This window comes from Megalopta genalis, unplaced genomic scaffold (genome assembly GCF_051020955.1).
Source record: "Megalopta genalis isolate 19385.01 unplaced genomic scaffold, iyMegGena1_principal scaffold0084, whole genome shotgun sequence".
Lineage (NCBI taxonomy): Eukaryota > Metazoa > Arthropoda > Insecta > Hymenoptera > Halictidae > Megalopta > Megalopta genalis.
The window spans coordinates 625001-642500 of record NW_027476153.1 but is presented as its reverse complement, the minus strand read 5'-3'; positions in this window follow the sequence as shown (position 1 = coordinate 642500).

The following is a 17500-nucleotide window of genomic DNA, read 5'->3' as shown; positions in this document are numbered from 1 at the left end:
TGGTCTAACTGGAATGCCGCATTTTCGTTGTCTGAACACGCCACGAAGCAACACGCCGTCGGATTGAATGTTGCTGCTGAGTCGATAGGTGCATCGGCGATGAAGGCACTCGAGAGACCGTCAGTGCGTTGTACATGTAGTGCTTCGCATAATGACGAGGCCCGTGATTAAGCAAGCGGGCTGTGGCGTGTTCTTGTGCAGTATTGAACATGCTGCACTACTCCCATCCGGGGGACTGTTGTCACTTGTGGCTTCAGTCCCCCGCGTTACGTTATGCGGTTTTTCTGGTCTGACTGGAATGCCGCATTTTCGTTATCTGAACACGCCACAAAGCAACACGCCGACGGAGTGAATGCTGCCGAGTTGACGGATGCATCAGATGCATCGGCGATGAGGGTATTTTGAGACCGCCAGTGCGTTGTACATGTAGTACTTCGCATAATGGCGAGGCCCTTGAACTAAGCATACGGGCTGTGGCGTGTTCATGTACAGCATTGAATATGCTGTACTACTCCCTACCGGGGGACTGTTGTCACTTGTGGCTGCAGTCCCCCGCGTCACGTTGTGCGGTTTTTCTGGTCTGACCGGAATGCCGCATTTTCGTTGTCTGAGCGCGCCACGTAGCAACATGCCGCTGGATCTAGAAATCGGGATGCAACCAATCACCTGGGCAACCCAGGCCGCAAGGGGCAAACGTGCCCTAGCCACACTTGAGCCTCCACGAAAAAGGTACCGCTGGATAGCTCGTGTTCTCAAAACGCAGCGAACCGAACGAAGTGTGGTGGAGAGGAAGAGGCAGCCTCTCCGACTGCTGTCTCCCGCGTGTTTGCCGTGCGTGGCGACCCTTGTCGTCGGAAAAGAGGATCCTGGGATCTGAGGGGGCCCTCTCCTGCGGGTGAGACGTCCCCAACACGTACCTTTGGCCTCTGCTTCGGCTAGATGGGAGGCTGGACGAGAAAAGCAGCCCTGGTCCAGTCAATCGGCTTGGAACGACCATACGCTTCGGCGAGTGGGTTCTGACGGGCGAGGACGCGGGCTGGGTTGAGCAATCGGCCCAGTCAGCAGACTATGTCCGGTGCGTAGCCCTAACCCAGCCTGATGGCGGGTTCCAAAATGTGTGGGTCGGTGGTGGCCGGGGAGCGTACCGGATGAAGGCAAAGATCTAACTATGGGATCTAAATTGAAAGTACAAATTGAACGTTCGAAGTCGGCGGGTCCAGCTCCTACTCGGAGTGAAGCCGTCGCCACAGACGCGGAAGCTACAGCAGCAGCTGTTAGCCCTCCTGCGTCTGCGAAAAAGACAAGGTCCGGGAAGGTGCTGAACATCGCCAATCCTCGTGTGACCTTGGAGAGATGCGTGACACCCACGCGAGCGGTCTCGGTGAAAACTGAGGCCACGGTAGAAGGCGCGCCGGACACCGGTAACGTGGGGACAGCGCCCAAGTCGGGGGACTCCCCCAGCCGCAAGGCTGGGAAGGAGAAACCCAGAAAAATCGAATCAGTCAAAGACACGCTCGTGAAGGTGCAACCGGCACCCGTGCGTGTCGAAGACCCCGAAGGTGGCGGTTGGAAAACCGTCACCAAAAAGTCGAAGCGTGCCAAGCCAGTCGCACCTACTGGCAAGGCCGCAGCAAACCAGGCCAGGAAATCGAAGGGGACGGTTTCCGGGCACAAGGTACGGCCTCTCGATCTCGTGAGAGACGAAGCCTTCAGGCGAGTATCGGAGATACGGACCTTTTGCTTTCGACCCGAGTCGAAAGTCAACAAGGAGTCCGGGTCGAAGATACTAGCAGAAGTCGGAGCACTCAACGAGTTGGTCCAGGAGCTGATTCAACGAAACAGCTTCGTCGAAGGGCAACTCGCCGCGGTCAGGGCGGACCTAAAAGCGCGTCCTGCCGTAATGAGTGCGGCGCGACCTGGGCCGTCCAAGGGAACCCTCCCGAAGACGGTCTCCAATGCCGCGCAGTTGACCTACGCCCAAGTGGCAAAGGTCAACCAGTCAGCGACTCCGGAGGCGAGAAGACCACCGACACAATACGTGGTGCGTATCTTCCCGCCAAAGGATAAAGGACAGAACAGCGATGCTACTAAGAGAGCTGTTCTGTCGATCGTAAAACCTGCGAAGGAGGCGATCCGTGTCAGATCGGTTCGACGCATCCACTCCGGTGGCATCGTCGTCGAAACCGATCGCAAGGAGGACCTAAAAGCCTTCGTAGGCAATAAGAAGCTGGCGAGTGCGGGACTGTCCGTCTCCTTGCCCAGCAAACGGGACCCCGAGGTCCTGATTTATGACATTCCGAAAGGGATGGGCAAGGAGGAAATTGCCTCCAGTCTTTGGAGGCAAAACCTCTCTGAGGCGTCCCAGAAGGATGTGCCTTCGGGTGTTCGGGTCAGTCGCATGGCTGGCAAGACCCCGGAGACAGCCAACTGGGTAGTGGCCGTCAGTCCGCAGATTCGTCGGCGGCTGGCGCAGAGAGGGGACCGGGTGTACCTCGGGTGGAGTTCCTGTCGTGTGCGGGACTTCATACAGGTCACCCGATGCTATAAGTGCCAGCGCTTCGGGCACACGGCGAAGCGCTGCAAATTCAAAGAGGATGTCTGCGGACATTGTGCCGAAAAAGGGCACGGGTATGCGCTCTGTAACAGGAAGAGCAAGCCTCCGGTTTGCTCCAACTGTAAAGACAGAGGGCGACCATCTGAGCATAAGTCGCGAGACCCGGCCTGCGCCTCCTATCAGGAAGCGCTGGTTTTGGAGATGTCTCGTATAAGACGCGAATAATAATTTGAATCTCGAATGGATAGTACAAACGACCGGCGACGCTCGAGAGTCATACGGGTCATGCAGCATAACATGCAGCGGGCCCGAAATGTGACCGACGAAGTCCGGACTGAGATGCATAGGCGAGGGGTAGATGTGTTGCTTGCACAAGAGCCATATAGCTGGCGGGGTACTGTGCCCGGGCTAGGCTTGAGAACGAGGCTGATCACGGCAGGCGAACCGGTGATGGCTGCAATAGCGGTCAGAAACCCGGATCTAACCGTGGTCAAAGTCTCTAACTTGTGCGACACGCATTTGTCCTGTGTCAGCATCTCGGGTTCGTTTGGGAGCTTCTTCCTGATCAGCCAGTACTTTCAATGCTCCGATGACGTTGAATCAGGTCTGGCGCGATTGGAGAGAGCTCTTTCCGCACTTAAGCATAACCGAGTCATTATCTCTGCCGACGTTAACGCAAAATCAGCCCAGTGGGGCAGCGCGGAGACGGACGTGAGAGGCCGTAAACTCGAAGAGTTTATCGTGAGCCATGGCTTGGTTGTCTTGAACGAGGCTGGAAACGCTCCGACGTTTTCCAGCCCTAGTGGACAGTCATACATCGACGTCACACTATCGACACCTGATATTTGCGACAAGGTGCGAGGTTGGAAGGTCCGCGAGGACCTGACGACCAGCGACCACCGAGTCATAGAGTTTTCTTTGAGTTTTTGCGCCGAGGACGGTGCTGCCGAAATTAGTAGCAACAGCAGCACCAACCGGAACGGATTATTACCAAGGTTCCGACTCCGAAGCGCAAAATGGCCCGAGTTCGACAAGGCGCTGCAGGAAAGTAAGAGGAGTATATCCCCCGATCCATTGAACAATAAGGGGGATGTCGAACATCTAGCACAGGAGATCGAAAGAATGATCGTCCAAGCGTGCGACTCCTCGATGCCAACCAAGCAGTGGCATTCAAAATCCGTCCCATGGTGGACGGCCGACCTGACGAGGCAAAAGAGGCGAGTCTACAAACTTAGACGAGCCTCGCAGAACGCAGCATGTTCAGAGGAGCAGAGGGCGGCCAAGAGGACCGAGTATCTTAAACAGAGAAAGGCCTACAAAGCCGCCATCAAAGCTGCTCGGTCGCACAGCTGGCGTGCATTCGTGACCGAGCAGGGAAACAAGGAACCCTGGGGCCTCATTTATAAGATCACGAGGCAGAAGATGACAGCCAGCACGGTCATCTCGAATATAAATCGTAACACTGCCCAGGGTTACACCACAGACTGGGACTCCACCGCTTCCGCGCTGCTGGAGGGGTTAATTCCGGACGATAGCCCCGCGAATGACTCCCCGGATCATGCGCGAGTCAGGAGGGAAGCTGCCATCGAGCCGGAGAGTGAGGACGCCAGTCCCTTCACCCTCTCGGAGCTCAGATCGGCGGTCAACCGACTGAAGAGCGGCAAGTGTCCAGGCCTAGATCGGATCGAGCCGGAGATTTTAAAACGTTCGTGTAATACAATCTCACGCGAGCTCCTCCGACTCTACAACGGATGCCTGGCACACGGAGTCTTTCCCGTGGAATGGAAAGTCGGGTCCATCATTACCATCCTTAAAGGACCCGAGAAACCTGAAACGGAGATAAAGTCCTACAGACCAATATGCTTGCTTTCGGTCGTAGGCAAAGTCTTGGAGAAGCTAATCGCGTAGCGATTAGCTAGTTTGTTTTTGCACCCCGACTACGCCTCCGATCGGCAATACGGATTCAGGCCGCATCGATCCACGACTGATGCCGTGGTAAAGATGAGGGAGCTTGCGTCCGGTCGAGAGGAAAAGTACGTCGTGGGTCTGCTCTTCGACATTGCTGCGGCCTTTGATAATGTCTGGTGGCCAAGCATACTCAACGCGTTGAGGAAGCGAGGCTGCCCAAAAAACCTACTTAGATTGGTGGTCGACTACTTCGACGGCCGCGTGGTGACTATGGTGTCTGATCGCGGTGCAGTGCGGAAGAAAGTCACTAAGGGCTGCCCACAGGGATCGATTCTTGGTCCGAGCTGTTGGAACTTAGTCTTCGACGAGGTTCTACAGCTCTTATCGAACGCCGGGCTCGCTTGCGAGCCCATCGCCTATGCAGACGACCTTCTTGTCTTGATCTTCGCGAACAGCAGGAAGGGTCTAGAAAGCAATGGCCAATTGGTTGTGGACACCATTTCTCGCTGGTGCGACCAGCAGAAATTGTCGCTGTCTGCGACCAAGACCGAGATGGTATTCTTAAAAGGCTCTCTCGACAGAGAGAGACCACCTGTGATAAAAGTAGGAGGTCGGAATATTGCCGTCAAGGACTCTGTGCGTTACCTTGGCGTGCATTTTGACTCTAGACTGGGTATCCATTCCCATGTCGAGTATTTGAATGCTAAGTCCTTGCGAACGTTTAATGCGCTAGCAAGGATTGCTAAGTCGAACTGGGGATTGGGATATCGGACGATGCGTACTTTGTACCGCGGCTTGTTTGTCCCAATCGTCACGTATGCTGCCGCGGGCTGGGCAGACCGCCTTACCTCTGGGACGAGTAAAGTGCTCACCAGGGCGCAGAGGCATGTTCTGCTTGGCTGCGTCAAAGCCTACAGGACAGTCTCCACTGATGCGATCCCCGTGATCGCCGGGGAGATACCTGTGGACTTGGCGATAGCGGAGTTCAGCTGCGTGTACAAAGCCAGGAAGAAACTCGGGTTCCAACATGGAACCTATCAAGTGAGTCAGGCCGAATTGGCTGACGAAGTCGTCACCGAAGCCCAAGTTCGCAGAAGGCTGAGGGAGGCGACTTTAGAGATGTGGCAGCAGAGATGGTCGTCCTCGACGAAGGGTAGGGAAACCTTCCAATACTTCGGCGAGGTATCAGACCGTCTCTCAGCGAGCTGGATCAGAGTCGACCATGATGTAGCGCAGTTCTTGAGCGGACACGGAGACTTCCGTGCGAAGCTCAAGACGTTCGCCCTGGTCGACGACGAGTTGTGCGAATGTGGGGAGGAGGAAACTCCAAACCACGTCCTCTACGATTGTCAGCGTTACGTAGAGGACAGGGAACACCTACGCCAGGCGGCGATTCGAGAAGGATTTCAGTGGCCAATCGACAAAGCCAGCCTGGTGTCAGAGCAGCTGTTTCAGGAGTTCCGAAAATTCGCACGATCCGTAAGCAAGACTAAGAAGCGAACATAGAACGAAACTGCATACGGAGCGTGGACTCGTCCAGCTCCGTTGATGTACGGCATGCTGGGCGAACCCCTCGGGGTTCGTCCCCTCGGGCCAGGCTGAAGCCCCTCTTGCGGAGATAAAAGACTTTAACACTACTCCGTAAGAGTGCCTGGATTGGGTTGGACTCGAGGTGGCAGTGGGAGTAGCACGCTGTCTTCCCCTGATACGATGGTGAACGAAGGTAGAGCCCGAACACCAGGCACAAGTCGCAAGAGCGGCCGGTATGGTCCACCAAGGACTTAGGTACGGCCCGTCTCTCAGAGACCACAGTTTGACGACAACACTAACTGTCCCTATCTACTTGGACTGCCGCCAGGTGTCGTAGCGAGTGTACGCGTCGTCACGCCGTGCTCCGTGTTACATCGATAAAAAGTGGTTAAATCAGCCGTAAAAATTATAAACAGTGCATTAGAGTGAAGTGCTAGTGGAGAGGATCAGTTCGTGATATAAATTGTGGAAATCGGTTCGAAATTGACAAAATTATAGCGAGTGAAAGTTGACATACGGATCGCCACGTGTTTTGACACGCCGGTGTTCGGGGTCCGATTCCGGCGAAAATAGAGACCGTATTGCAAATCTGATTACGTCAGAATTAATTGCTAGCGATAGCGGTTAATTTGACGTATCGCAAGTGTAAATCGGTGCAAAACTGTGGAAGTGGAAAAATCGTCCAATACATCGAGAAACAACGTACTGCCACCTCGAACTTCGAGACGCCGCCGTCGGCGTGGGCTGGCGCTGCAGTCGCGGTGTTGAGCATTCTGATTGGCTGTCGCCGGGCCGTAACAAGCTTGGAGTTTCCAGTCTACAGAGAGCATCACCGCTGCTGCCAACCTCGTAAATTTTACTAGGGTTGGCGACAGTGAACTCCCCGGGCCGAAATAACTCATCGAGTTTCCGCCACGGACTTAGACGAACATCAGTGCGCGAAATTCGAAAGTGAATGGACAACAACAATCAGTATCCGGGCAATTGTTTAAACAATTGTTTGAACGATTTGTTCGGACAATTGTAAACAATTTTTAACAACTTTTGGACAATTTTATAAATAATTTAATAACTTTTTTTGCGCGAAATTCGAAAGTGAAGGGACAACAACAAACAGCATCCGGGCAATTGTTTAAATAATTGTTTAAACAATTTGTTTAAACAATTTTAAACAATTTTTAACAACTTTTGGACAATTTTTTTTTATAAATAATTTTAATTAATAATTTTTTTTTTTTTTTTTTTTTTTTTTTTTTTTTTTTTTTTTTTTTTTTTTTTTTTTTTTTTTTTTTTTTCCCAACGGTGAGGGCGGTGTACTAGCCCCGACATGGAGGTTGCCTCTTCGGGAGACGGTCGCCGCATGAAGAAGAGGGTACTCTCGGACACTGACTCCGAGACCGTTGTCACCTCCGACCAGACCTTCCGGCCGCCAATGGAGACCACCCGGAAGAAGACAAAGAAGAAAAGGAAGGACAAGCAACCGACCCAGGTCCAGACACCGGACCGTTCGCCGGACAAAGCGTCAGAGGAGGACACCAATGTCGTCGCGTTCAGGGCAAGCGCGGCCAAGGCGTACCGGCAGCTCATACAGACCATCACGTTGCCGCAGAACGAGATCCCGCCCTCCGTAGTGCATGCCCTGTGCACGCAGGCTACCAAGTTGCACGACTACCTGGTAAAAACGCTTGTGTATTCCAGTAAGCTGGAGGGATGCCTTGATGAAGCCGAGCTGCAGACAAAGGCGCACTCGCGCTCCTGCCAGGCCCTCCAGGAGCAAGCCGCCGCCGTCGCCGTCGCCGCTGCCGCCACCACAAGGAAGCCCCCCACGTACGCGGAGCGGGTTGGGGTCAAGTCGGCGATTGCCGCGAGGTCAACCCAAAAGCAGGACCCGCCGAATGTCGTAATCATAACACCGACGGACCAGACGAAGTACGACGACAGCGACAAGACCAAAGAGGCCGTCTTCCAACTGGTGTCCCCAAGGTCCCATGGCCTCCGGATCAAGGGAGTCCGGAAGACCCAGGGCTCCGGCGTCGCCCTGGTCACGGCCAATAGGTCTGATGTCGCCACTCTCATGGCCGACGACAAGCTCCGGGCCGCTGGACTGGTCGTGGCCCCTGCGCCGAAGAGGAGCCCCAGGATCATCATCTTCGACGTTCCCCGGACCCAAGACGATAAGGAAATCATCGCGGACGTAGCCGATCAAAACCTCGGGAAGGAAGAGGCCGCCGTGGTCAAGAGGGAGATGAGCCTGGTGTTCAAGAGTGGAGACAAGGCCAGAGACAGGTGCAACCTGGTGTTTGAAGTCTCCAGACGCGCCCGCGACCTCCTGGTGCCCAAGGAGAGGCTTTACATCGGCTGGAGCTGCTGTCGAGTCCAGGACCACCTCACTGTTACGAGATGCTACAAGTGTCAGGGCTTCGGACACCCAGCTAAATTCTGCAGGGCAGAAAGGGAGGTCTGCGGCCACTGCGCCGAAGCGGGGCACAATTTCAAGGAGTGCCCGAAGAAGGACAGGCAGGCCACCTGCGCCAACTGCTCAAGGGCAGGAAAGAGCTCCACACACTGTGTCACGAGCAAAGACTGCCCTGCATACATCACAGCCATAAATCTGTCGCTCACACGCACGGATTATGGTTATTAAGCCCCACACCAAAAGCATCCCGGGCATCACGATCATGCAACATAACATGAGGTGCTCGCGTCTAGTGTCGCTGGAGGTCGACAAACTGATGGCGGACAGGCGCATCGACATCCTCCTGGCACAGGAGCCCTACTGCGTCAGGGGAAGACTCGTGGGCATTAACTCCTCAGCCACGATCATCACCGGGGCGAGGGACGGAGCGAGGGCCATGGCAGCTGTCGTTGTGCGTAACCCCAACATAGCGGCGCTCAAGATTGCGCACCTCAGTGACGAGCACTGTGTCTGTGCGGAGATCACCGGCCCCTTTGGCCGCCTGTACGTGGCCTCGGCCTACTTCCAGTGCTCGGACAGCGTGGTCCCGTACCTGGAGAGAGTGGACAGACTGGTAGCCCAGCTTCCGGGACAGAAATTGGTTCTGGGGGCCGACGTGAACGCCAAGTCCGCCCTCTGGCACTCCCAGGAACATCCACCGCACCGGACTGACGAGAGGGGCGAGCTTCTCGAGGAGAGGATCGCACAGTGGGGCCTAACGGTCCTGAACGAGCCTGGTGCCCCGCCTACCTACAGGTCCCACAGGGGCGCCTCAAATATTGACGTCACGCTCGCCTCGGGCGGGGTCCTTCCGATGGTCAGGGACTGGGGCGTCAGGGAGGGATGGACTGCCAGCGACCACGCTGTCATCCTGCTACGTCTGGGACCTGACGAGATCGTCCCGAGCCGCGGGCGGGACGGGAGGTTCAACGTCGCCGCCGCCGACTGGAAGCGCTATCGGGGCGCCCTGGCTGAGCTAAGGAGGGGCCTGGACCTAACTGGACGGCTGAGCACCGACCTTGGAATTGCGCGGGCCGTCCGTGCGATACAGGACCTGGTGATCGCAGCATGCAGGGCCGTGATGAGGACCAAGACGCTTCGTGCAAGAACCGCCCCTTGGTGGACCCCCGAGCTCAACAGAGCGAAGAGGGCCACGTACTCGGCCAGAAAGCGTTACCAGCGGGAGACCAACCCGGACCTGAGGTCCGAGAAGAGAGCGACCTACCTGCGGGTTAGGCGCTCGTACCAGGACTCGGTCCACGGGGCGAAAAAGGCAAGCTGGCGGTCTTTCGTCACCGACGCTGGGAACCGCGACCCCTGGGGCGTGGTTTACAAGCTTTGCACGAGGAGGTTCACCCCGGACATGGCCCTGGCAACCACGGGCGCGACAGACGTCGCCCCAACATGGGGAGCTGCCGCGAGGGCCCTCCTTGACGCCCTCGTGCCGGACGACACCCCGGACACCACTCGGGAGCAGGAGCACCGGCGCGCCGAGGTGCTCGCCCCTGCAACAGCGCCGGACACGCCCCCGTTCACGGAGGGGGAGCTTTGGGTCGCGGTCTCGGGCATGAGGAACGGTAAGGCCCCCGGCATCGATGGTATTGAGGTGGAGGTCCTCAAGGCTTCGTACGAGATCATTCGCGGTGACCTCCTGGAGGTTTACAACGCGTGCCTCCGGCGCGGAGTCTTCCCCGAGCAGTGGAAGATCGGCTCCATTCGCGCCCTCCTAAAGGGACCTGGCAGGGACGCTGGTGACCCGGCGTCGTATCGGCCGATTTGCCTCCTGCCGGTGCTGGGGAAGTGCTTCGAGAGGCTCCTCCTTAAGAGGCTCGAGCCTGTGCTGCTGGACCCCCTACACGCGAGTGCGGACCAGTACGGATTCAGGGCCGGGAGGTCGACGACGGACGCCATACTGGGAATGAGAGGACTGGTCGCTGCCTCGGGTCGGAAGTATGTCCTGGCGCTCCTCTTCGACATCAGGGGGGCCTTTGACAATGTCTGGTGGCCCAGTGTCCTGCACCACCTCAGGGTCAGGTCCTGCCCGCGGAACCTTTATGCGGTGCTTGCGGACTACCTCCGGGACCGCTCGGCGGTTCTCATCGGCAGGCACGAGCGGGTCAGCAAGGCGGCCACTAAGGGATGCCCCCAGGGCTCAATCCTGGGACCGGGACTATGGAACCTGGTCTTCGATGACCTGCTCCGGGAGCTGCGGAGCGCCGGGACCGGATTCGTGGCGTATGCTGATGACCTGCTGGTCATAGTCGACGGGGACAGCCGCGCCCACCTTGAGCGTGCCGGTCAGGCGATCGCGACCAGCATCGAGGAGTGGTGCACAAGGGAGAAACTCGCGCTGTCCCCCGGCAAGTCCGAGATGATTCTGTTCAGGGGTTCGCTGGATGTCAGGAGGCCGCCGACCATCAGGGTCGGGGGAAAGCAGGTGCGCATGGTCAGGTCCGTCCGGTACCTCGGCGTGCATTTCGACGAGCGTCTGAGGGTCGCCACACACGCCAGGGCTATTAGGACCAAGGCTATGGAAAAATTCGGCGCCTTGCTTGCCGTGGCCAGGCGGGACTGGGGCCTTAAACTCAGGTGCACGCTCACCCTCTACCGGGGTCTCTTCGTCCCCATCGCGACGTACGCGGCCGCGGCGTGGAGGGACCTTCTCACCGTGAGGGACAGGATGGAGTTGGCCAGGGCCCAACGACTCGTTCTGCTCAGGATGGCTTCGGCATACAGGACTGTGTCGACGGACGCGCTTCCGGTTCTGCTGGGCGTCCCCCCCATCGACCTGAAAATCAAGGAGGCCGATTGCAGGTACAGGCTGCGGCGCGGTTTGGACACGGCCTCAGTGGTGCCCACGGTGGCGGTTGACCCGGACGCGGGGGGGGATGCGCTGGAGGCCATCAGGGGGGCTCTCCTGGAGGAGTGGCAGGCGAGATGGACCGGGAGTACCAAGGGAAGGCACACCTTCAGTGTCTTCCCAAACGTGGAGGCGAGGCTGGGGGCCTGGTGGGTTAAACCCAACCATTACGCCTCCCAGTTCCTGACGGGACATGGTGACTTCGCGGCCAAGCTTCATTACCTTGGCATCGCCCCGTCTCCGGCCTGCAGATGCGGCTTCGACTCGGAGGACCCGCTTCACACCCTGCTGGACTGCCCGCAGCACGCGGGGGAGAGGATGGGCCTGCGGGAGCGCTGCGCGGCCCTCGGGATTGAGTGGCCGCCGACCCTCTCCGCCCTCGTCACCGAGGACATTTATGGGGAGTTCATGGTCACGGCGCGGTGTATCCTGCGCGCTAAGGAGCGTTTCTGGGGGGTGCCGACCGGGGGAGGACCGCCCGCGGCAACCGGGGAGGAACAGCGCCGATCCACCACCATGACGACCAGGTCCACCACCCGCAGATCGGGGCCGCCGCCCGATCGGGATCCCTAGGATCATCGCCGGCAACCCAGACCCAACCCCCATACACCACAACACAACAACAACACCACAACACACGCACGTATGCAACACCAAACAGGCATACGCACGCAAGCGCACACTCACACAAACACACACACATACACACACAACCCACACCAGCCCCGACCGCGGTAGCAGGCAACACCTCGGTGTTGATGCGGTGGGGCTTTGTCGGCAACAGTCTCGACTGAAGCCAACCTGCACGGGATCGGGCGAAAGCCGGCGACTCTACCTCCCCGTGGTCCCCGCTGGACAGCGCTGGCCGGCGCCAAGCGACGGCCAGGGTTGACTAAATGAGTCGCTTCCTACTAGGTAGATCCAACTTGTCCAATGAGGCGTACTGCCGAGGGCAGGGTTTTTCCAAGCCAATCCTGGCATAACATCTAGCCAGCGGTTCCCCTGGCAGTGGCTCGCTGGAGAGTGGCGGCCAAACAACATCTGGCCGGTCCAAGCCGATATGGGCGCAAGCCTCGGGTGCGGCCGGGTCGACTCTCGACCCATGGACCACAGCAAACTGTCCCTATCTACTGGATTCTGCCGCCAGGTGTCGTAGCGAGTGTACGCGTCGTCACGCCGTGCTCCGTGTTACATCGATAAAAAGTGGTTAAATCAGCCGTAAAAATTATAAACAGTGCATTAGAGTGAAGTGCTAGTGGAGAGGATCAGTTCGTGATATAAATTGTGGAAATCGGTTCGAAATTGACAAAATTATAGCGAGTGAAAGTTGACATACGGATCGCCACGTGTTTTGACACGCCGGTGTTCGGGGTCCGATTCCGGCGAAAATAGAGACCGTATTGCAAATCTGATTACGTCAGAATTAATTGCTAGCGATAGCGGTTAATTTGACGTATCGCAAGTGTAAATCGGTGCAAAACTGTGGAAGTGAAAAAATCGTCCAATACATCGAGAAACAACGTACTGCCACCTCTAACTTCGAGACGCCACCGTCGGCGTGGGCTGGCGCTGCAGTCGCGGTGTTGAGCATTCTGATTGGCTGTCGCCGGGCCGTAACAAGCTTGGAGTTTCCAGTCTACAGAGAGCATCACCGCTGCTGCCAACCTCGCAAATTTTACTAGGGTTGGCGACAGTGAACTCCCCGGGCCGAAATAACTCATCGAGTTTCCGCCACGGACTTAGACGAACATCAGTGCGCGAAATTCGAAAGTGAATGGACAACAACAATCAGTATCCGGGCAATTGTTTAAACAATTGTTTGAACGATTTGTTTGGACAATTGTAAACAATTTTTAACAACTTTTGGACAATTTTATAAATAATTTAATAACTTTTTTTGCGCGAAATTCGAAAGTGAATGGACAACAACAAACAGTATCCGGGCAATTGTTTAAATAATTGTTTAAACAATTTGTTTAAACAATTTTAAACAATTTTTAACAACTTTTGGACAATTTTTTTTTTTTTTTTTTTATAAATAATTTTAATTAATAATTTTTTTTTTTTTTTTTTTTTTTTTTTTTTTTTTTTTTTTTTTTTTTCTTCCAACGGTGAGGGCGGTGTACTAGCCCCGACATGGAGGTTGCCTCTTCGGGAGACGGTCGCCGCATGAAGAAGAGGGTACTCTCGGACACTGACTCCGAGACCGTTGTCACCTCCGACCAGACCTTCCGGCCGCCAATGGAGACCACCCGGAAGAAGACAAAGAAGAAAAGGAAGGACAAACAACCGACCCAGGTCCAGACACCGGATCGTTCGCCGGACAAAGCGTCAGAGGAGGACACCAATGTCGTCGCGTTCAGGGCAAGCGCGGCCAAGGCGTACCGGCAGCTCATACAGACCATCACGTTGCCGCAGAACGAGATCCCGCCCTCCGTGGTGCATGCCCTGTGCACGCAGGCTACCAAGTTGCACGACTACCTGGTAAAAACGCTTGTGTATTCCAGTAAGCTGGAGGGATGCCTTGATGAAGCCGAGATGCAGACAAAGGCGCACTCGCGCTCCTGCCAGGCCCTCCAGGAGCAAGCCGCCGCCGTCGCCGTCGCCGCTGCCGCCACCACAAGGAAGCCCCCCACGTACGCGGAGCGGGTTGGGGTCAAGTCGGCGATTGCCGCGAGGTCAACCCAAAAGCAGGACCCGCCGAATGTCGTAATCATAACACCGACGGACCAGACGAAGTACGACGACAGCGACAAGACCAAAGAGGCCGTCTTCCAACTGGTGTCCCCAAGGTCCCATGGCCTCCGGATCAAGGGAGTCCGGAAGACCCAGGGCTCCGGCGTCGCCCTGGTCACGGCCAATAGGTCTGATGTCGCCACTCTCATGGCCGACGACAAGCTCCGGGCCGCTGGACTGGTCGTGGCCCCTGCGCCGAAGAGGAGCCCCAGGATCATCATCTTCGACGTTCCCCGGACCCAAGACGATAAGGAAATCATCGCGGACGTAGCCGATCAAAACCTCGGGAAGGAAGAGGCCGCCGTGGTCAAGAGGGAGATGAGCCTGGTGTTCAAGAGTGGAGACAAGGCCAGAGACAGGTGCAACCTGGTGTTTGAAGTCTCCAGACGCGCCCGCGACCTCCTGGTGCCCAAGGAGAGGCTTTACATCGGCTGGAGCTGCTGTCGAGTCCAGGACCACCTCACTGTTACGAGATGCTACAAGTGTCAGGGCTTCGGACACCCAGCTAAATTCTGCAGGGCAGAAAGGGAGGTCTGCGGCCACTGCGCCGAAGCGGGGCACAATTTCAAGGAGTGCCCGAAGAAGGACAGGCAGGCCACCTGCGCCAACTGCTCAAGGGCAGGAAAGAGCTCCACACACTGTGTCACGAGCAAAGACTGCCCTGCATACATCACAGCCATAAATCTGTCGCTCACACGCACGGATTATGGTTATTAAGCCCCACACCAAAAGCATCCCGGGCATCACGATCATGCAACATAACATGAGGTGCTCGCGTCTAGTGTCGCTGGAGGTCGACAAACTGATGGCGGACAGGCGCATCGACATCCTCCTGGCACAGGAGCCCTACTGCGTCAGGGGAAGACTCGTGGGCATTAACTCCTCAGCCACGATCATCACCGGGGCGAGGGACGGAGCGAGGGCCATGGCAGCTGTCGTTGTGCGTAACCCCAACATAGCGGCGCTCAAGATTGCGCACCTCAGTGACGAGCACTGTGTCTGTGCGGAGATCACCGGCCCCTTTGGCCGCCTGTACGTGGCCTCGGCCTACTTCCAGTGCTCGGACAGCGTGGTCCCGTACCTGGAGAGAGTGGACAGACTGGTAGCCCAGCTTCCGGGACAGAAGTTGCTTCTGGGGGCCGACGTGAACGCCAAGTCCGCCCTCTGGCACTCCCAGGAACATCCACCGCACCGGACTGACGAGAGGGGCGAGCTTCTCGAGGAGAGGATCGCACAGTGGGGCCTAACGGTCCTGAACGAGCCTGGTGCCCCGCCTACCTACAGGTCCCACAGGGGCGCCTCAAATATTGACGTCACGCTCGCCTCGGGCGGGGTCCTTCCGATGGTCAGGGACTGGGGCGTCAGGGAGGGATGGACTGCCAGCGACCACGCTGTCATCCTACTACGTCTGGGTCCTGACGAGATCGTCCCGAGCCGCGGGCGGGACGGGAGGTTCAACGTCGCCGCCGCCGACTGGAAGCGCTATCGGGGCGCCCTGGCTGAGCTGAGGAGGGGCCTGGACCTAACTGGATGGCTGGGCACCGACCTTGGAATTGCGCGGGCCGTCCGTGCGATACAGGACCTGGTGATCGCAGCATGCAGGGCCGTGATGAGGACCAAGACGCTTCGTGCAAGAACCGCCCCTTGGTGGACCCCCGAGCTCAACAGAGCGAAGAGGGCCACGTACTCGGCCAGAAAGCGTTACCAGCGGGAGACCAACCCGGACCTGAGGTCCGAGAAGAGAGCGACCTACCTGCGGGTTAGGCGCTCGTACCAGGACTCGGTCCACGAGGCGAAAAAGGCAAGCTGGCGGTCTTTCGTCACCGACGCTGGGAACCGCGACCCCTGGGGCGTGGTTTACAAGCTTTGCACGAGGAGGTTCACCCCGGACATGGCCCTGGCAACCACGGGCGCGACAGACGTCGCCCCAACATGGGGAGCTGCCGCGAGGGCCCTCCTTGACGCCCTCGTGCCGGACGACACCCCGGACACCACTCGGGAGCAGGAGCACCGGCGCGCCGAGGTGCTCGCCCCTGCAACAGCGCCGGACACGCCCCCGTTCACGGAGGGGGAGCTTTGGGTCGCGGTCTCGGGCATGAGGAACGGTAAGGCCCCCGGCATCGATGGTATTGAGGTGGAGGTCCTCAAGGCTTCGTACGAGATCATTCGCGGTGACCTCCTGGAGGTTTACAACGCGTGCCTCCGGCGCGGAGTCTTCCCCGAGCAGTGGAAGATCGGCTCCATTCGCGCCCTCCTAAAGGGACCTGGCAGGGACGCTGGTGACCCGGCGTCGTATCGGCCGATTTGCCTCCTGCCGGTGCTGGGGAAGTGCTTCGAGAGGCTCCTCCTTAAGAGGCTCGAGCCTGTGCTGCTGGACCCCCTACACGCGAGTGCGGACCAGTACGGATTCAGGGCCGGGAGGTCGACGACGGACGCCATACTGGGAATGAGGGGACTGGTCGCTGCCTCGGGTCGGAAGTATGTCCTGGCGCTCCTCTTCGACATCAGGGGGGCCTTTGACAATGTCTGGTGGCCCAGTGTCCTGCACCACCTCAGGGTCAGGTCCTGCCCGCGGAACCTTTATGCGGTGCTTGCGGACTACCTCCGGGACCGCTCGGCGGTTCTCATCGGCAGGCACGAGCGGGTCAGCAAGGCGGCCACTAAGGGATGCCCCCAGGGCTCAATCCTGGGACCGGGACTATGGAACCTGGTCTTCGATGACCTGCTCCGGGAGCTGCGGAGCGCCGGGACCGGATTCGTGGCGTATGCTGATGACCTGCTGGTCATAGTCGACGGGGACAGCCGCGCCCACCTTGAGCGTGCCGGTCAGGCGATCGCGACCACCATCGAGGAGTGGTGCACAAGGGAGAAACTCGCGCTGTCCCCCGGCAAGTCCGAGATGATCCTGTTCAGGGGTTCGCTGGATGTCAGGAGGCCGCCGACCATCAGGGTCGGGGGAAAGCAGGTGCGCATGGTCAGGTCCGTCCGGTACCTCGGCGTGCATTTCGACGAGCGTCTGAGGGTCGCCACACACGCCAGGGCTATTAGGACCAAGACTATGGAAAAATTCGGCGCCTTGCTTGCCGTGGCCAGGCGGGACTGGGGCCTTAAGCTCAGGTGCACGCTCACCCTCTACCGGGGTCTCTTCGTCCCCATCGCGACGTACGCTGCCGCGGCGTGGAGGGACCTTCTCACCGTGAGGGACAGTATGGAGCTGGCCAGGGCCCAACGACTCGTTCTGCTCAGGATGGCTTCGGCATACAGGACTGTGTCGACGGACGCGCTTCCGGTTCTGCTGGGCGTCCCCCCCATCGACCTGAAAATCAAGGAGGCCGATTGCAGGTACAGGCTGCGGCGCGGTTTGGACACGGCCTCAGTGGTGCCCACGGTGGCGGTTGACCCGGACGCGGGGGGGGATGCGCTGGAGGCCATCAGGGGGGCTCTCCTGGAGGAGTGG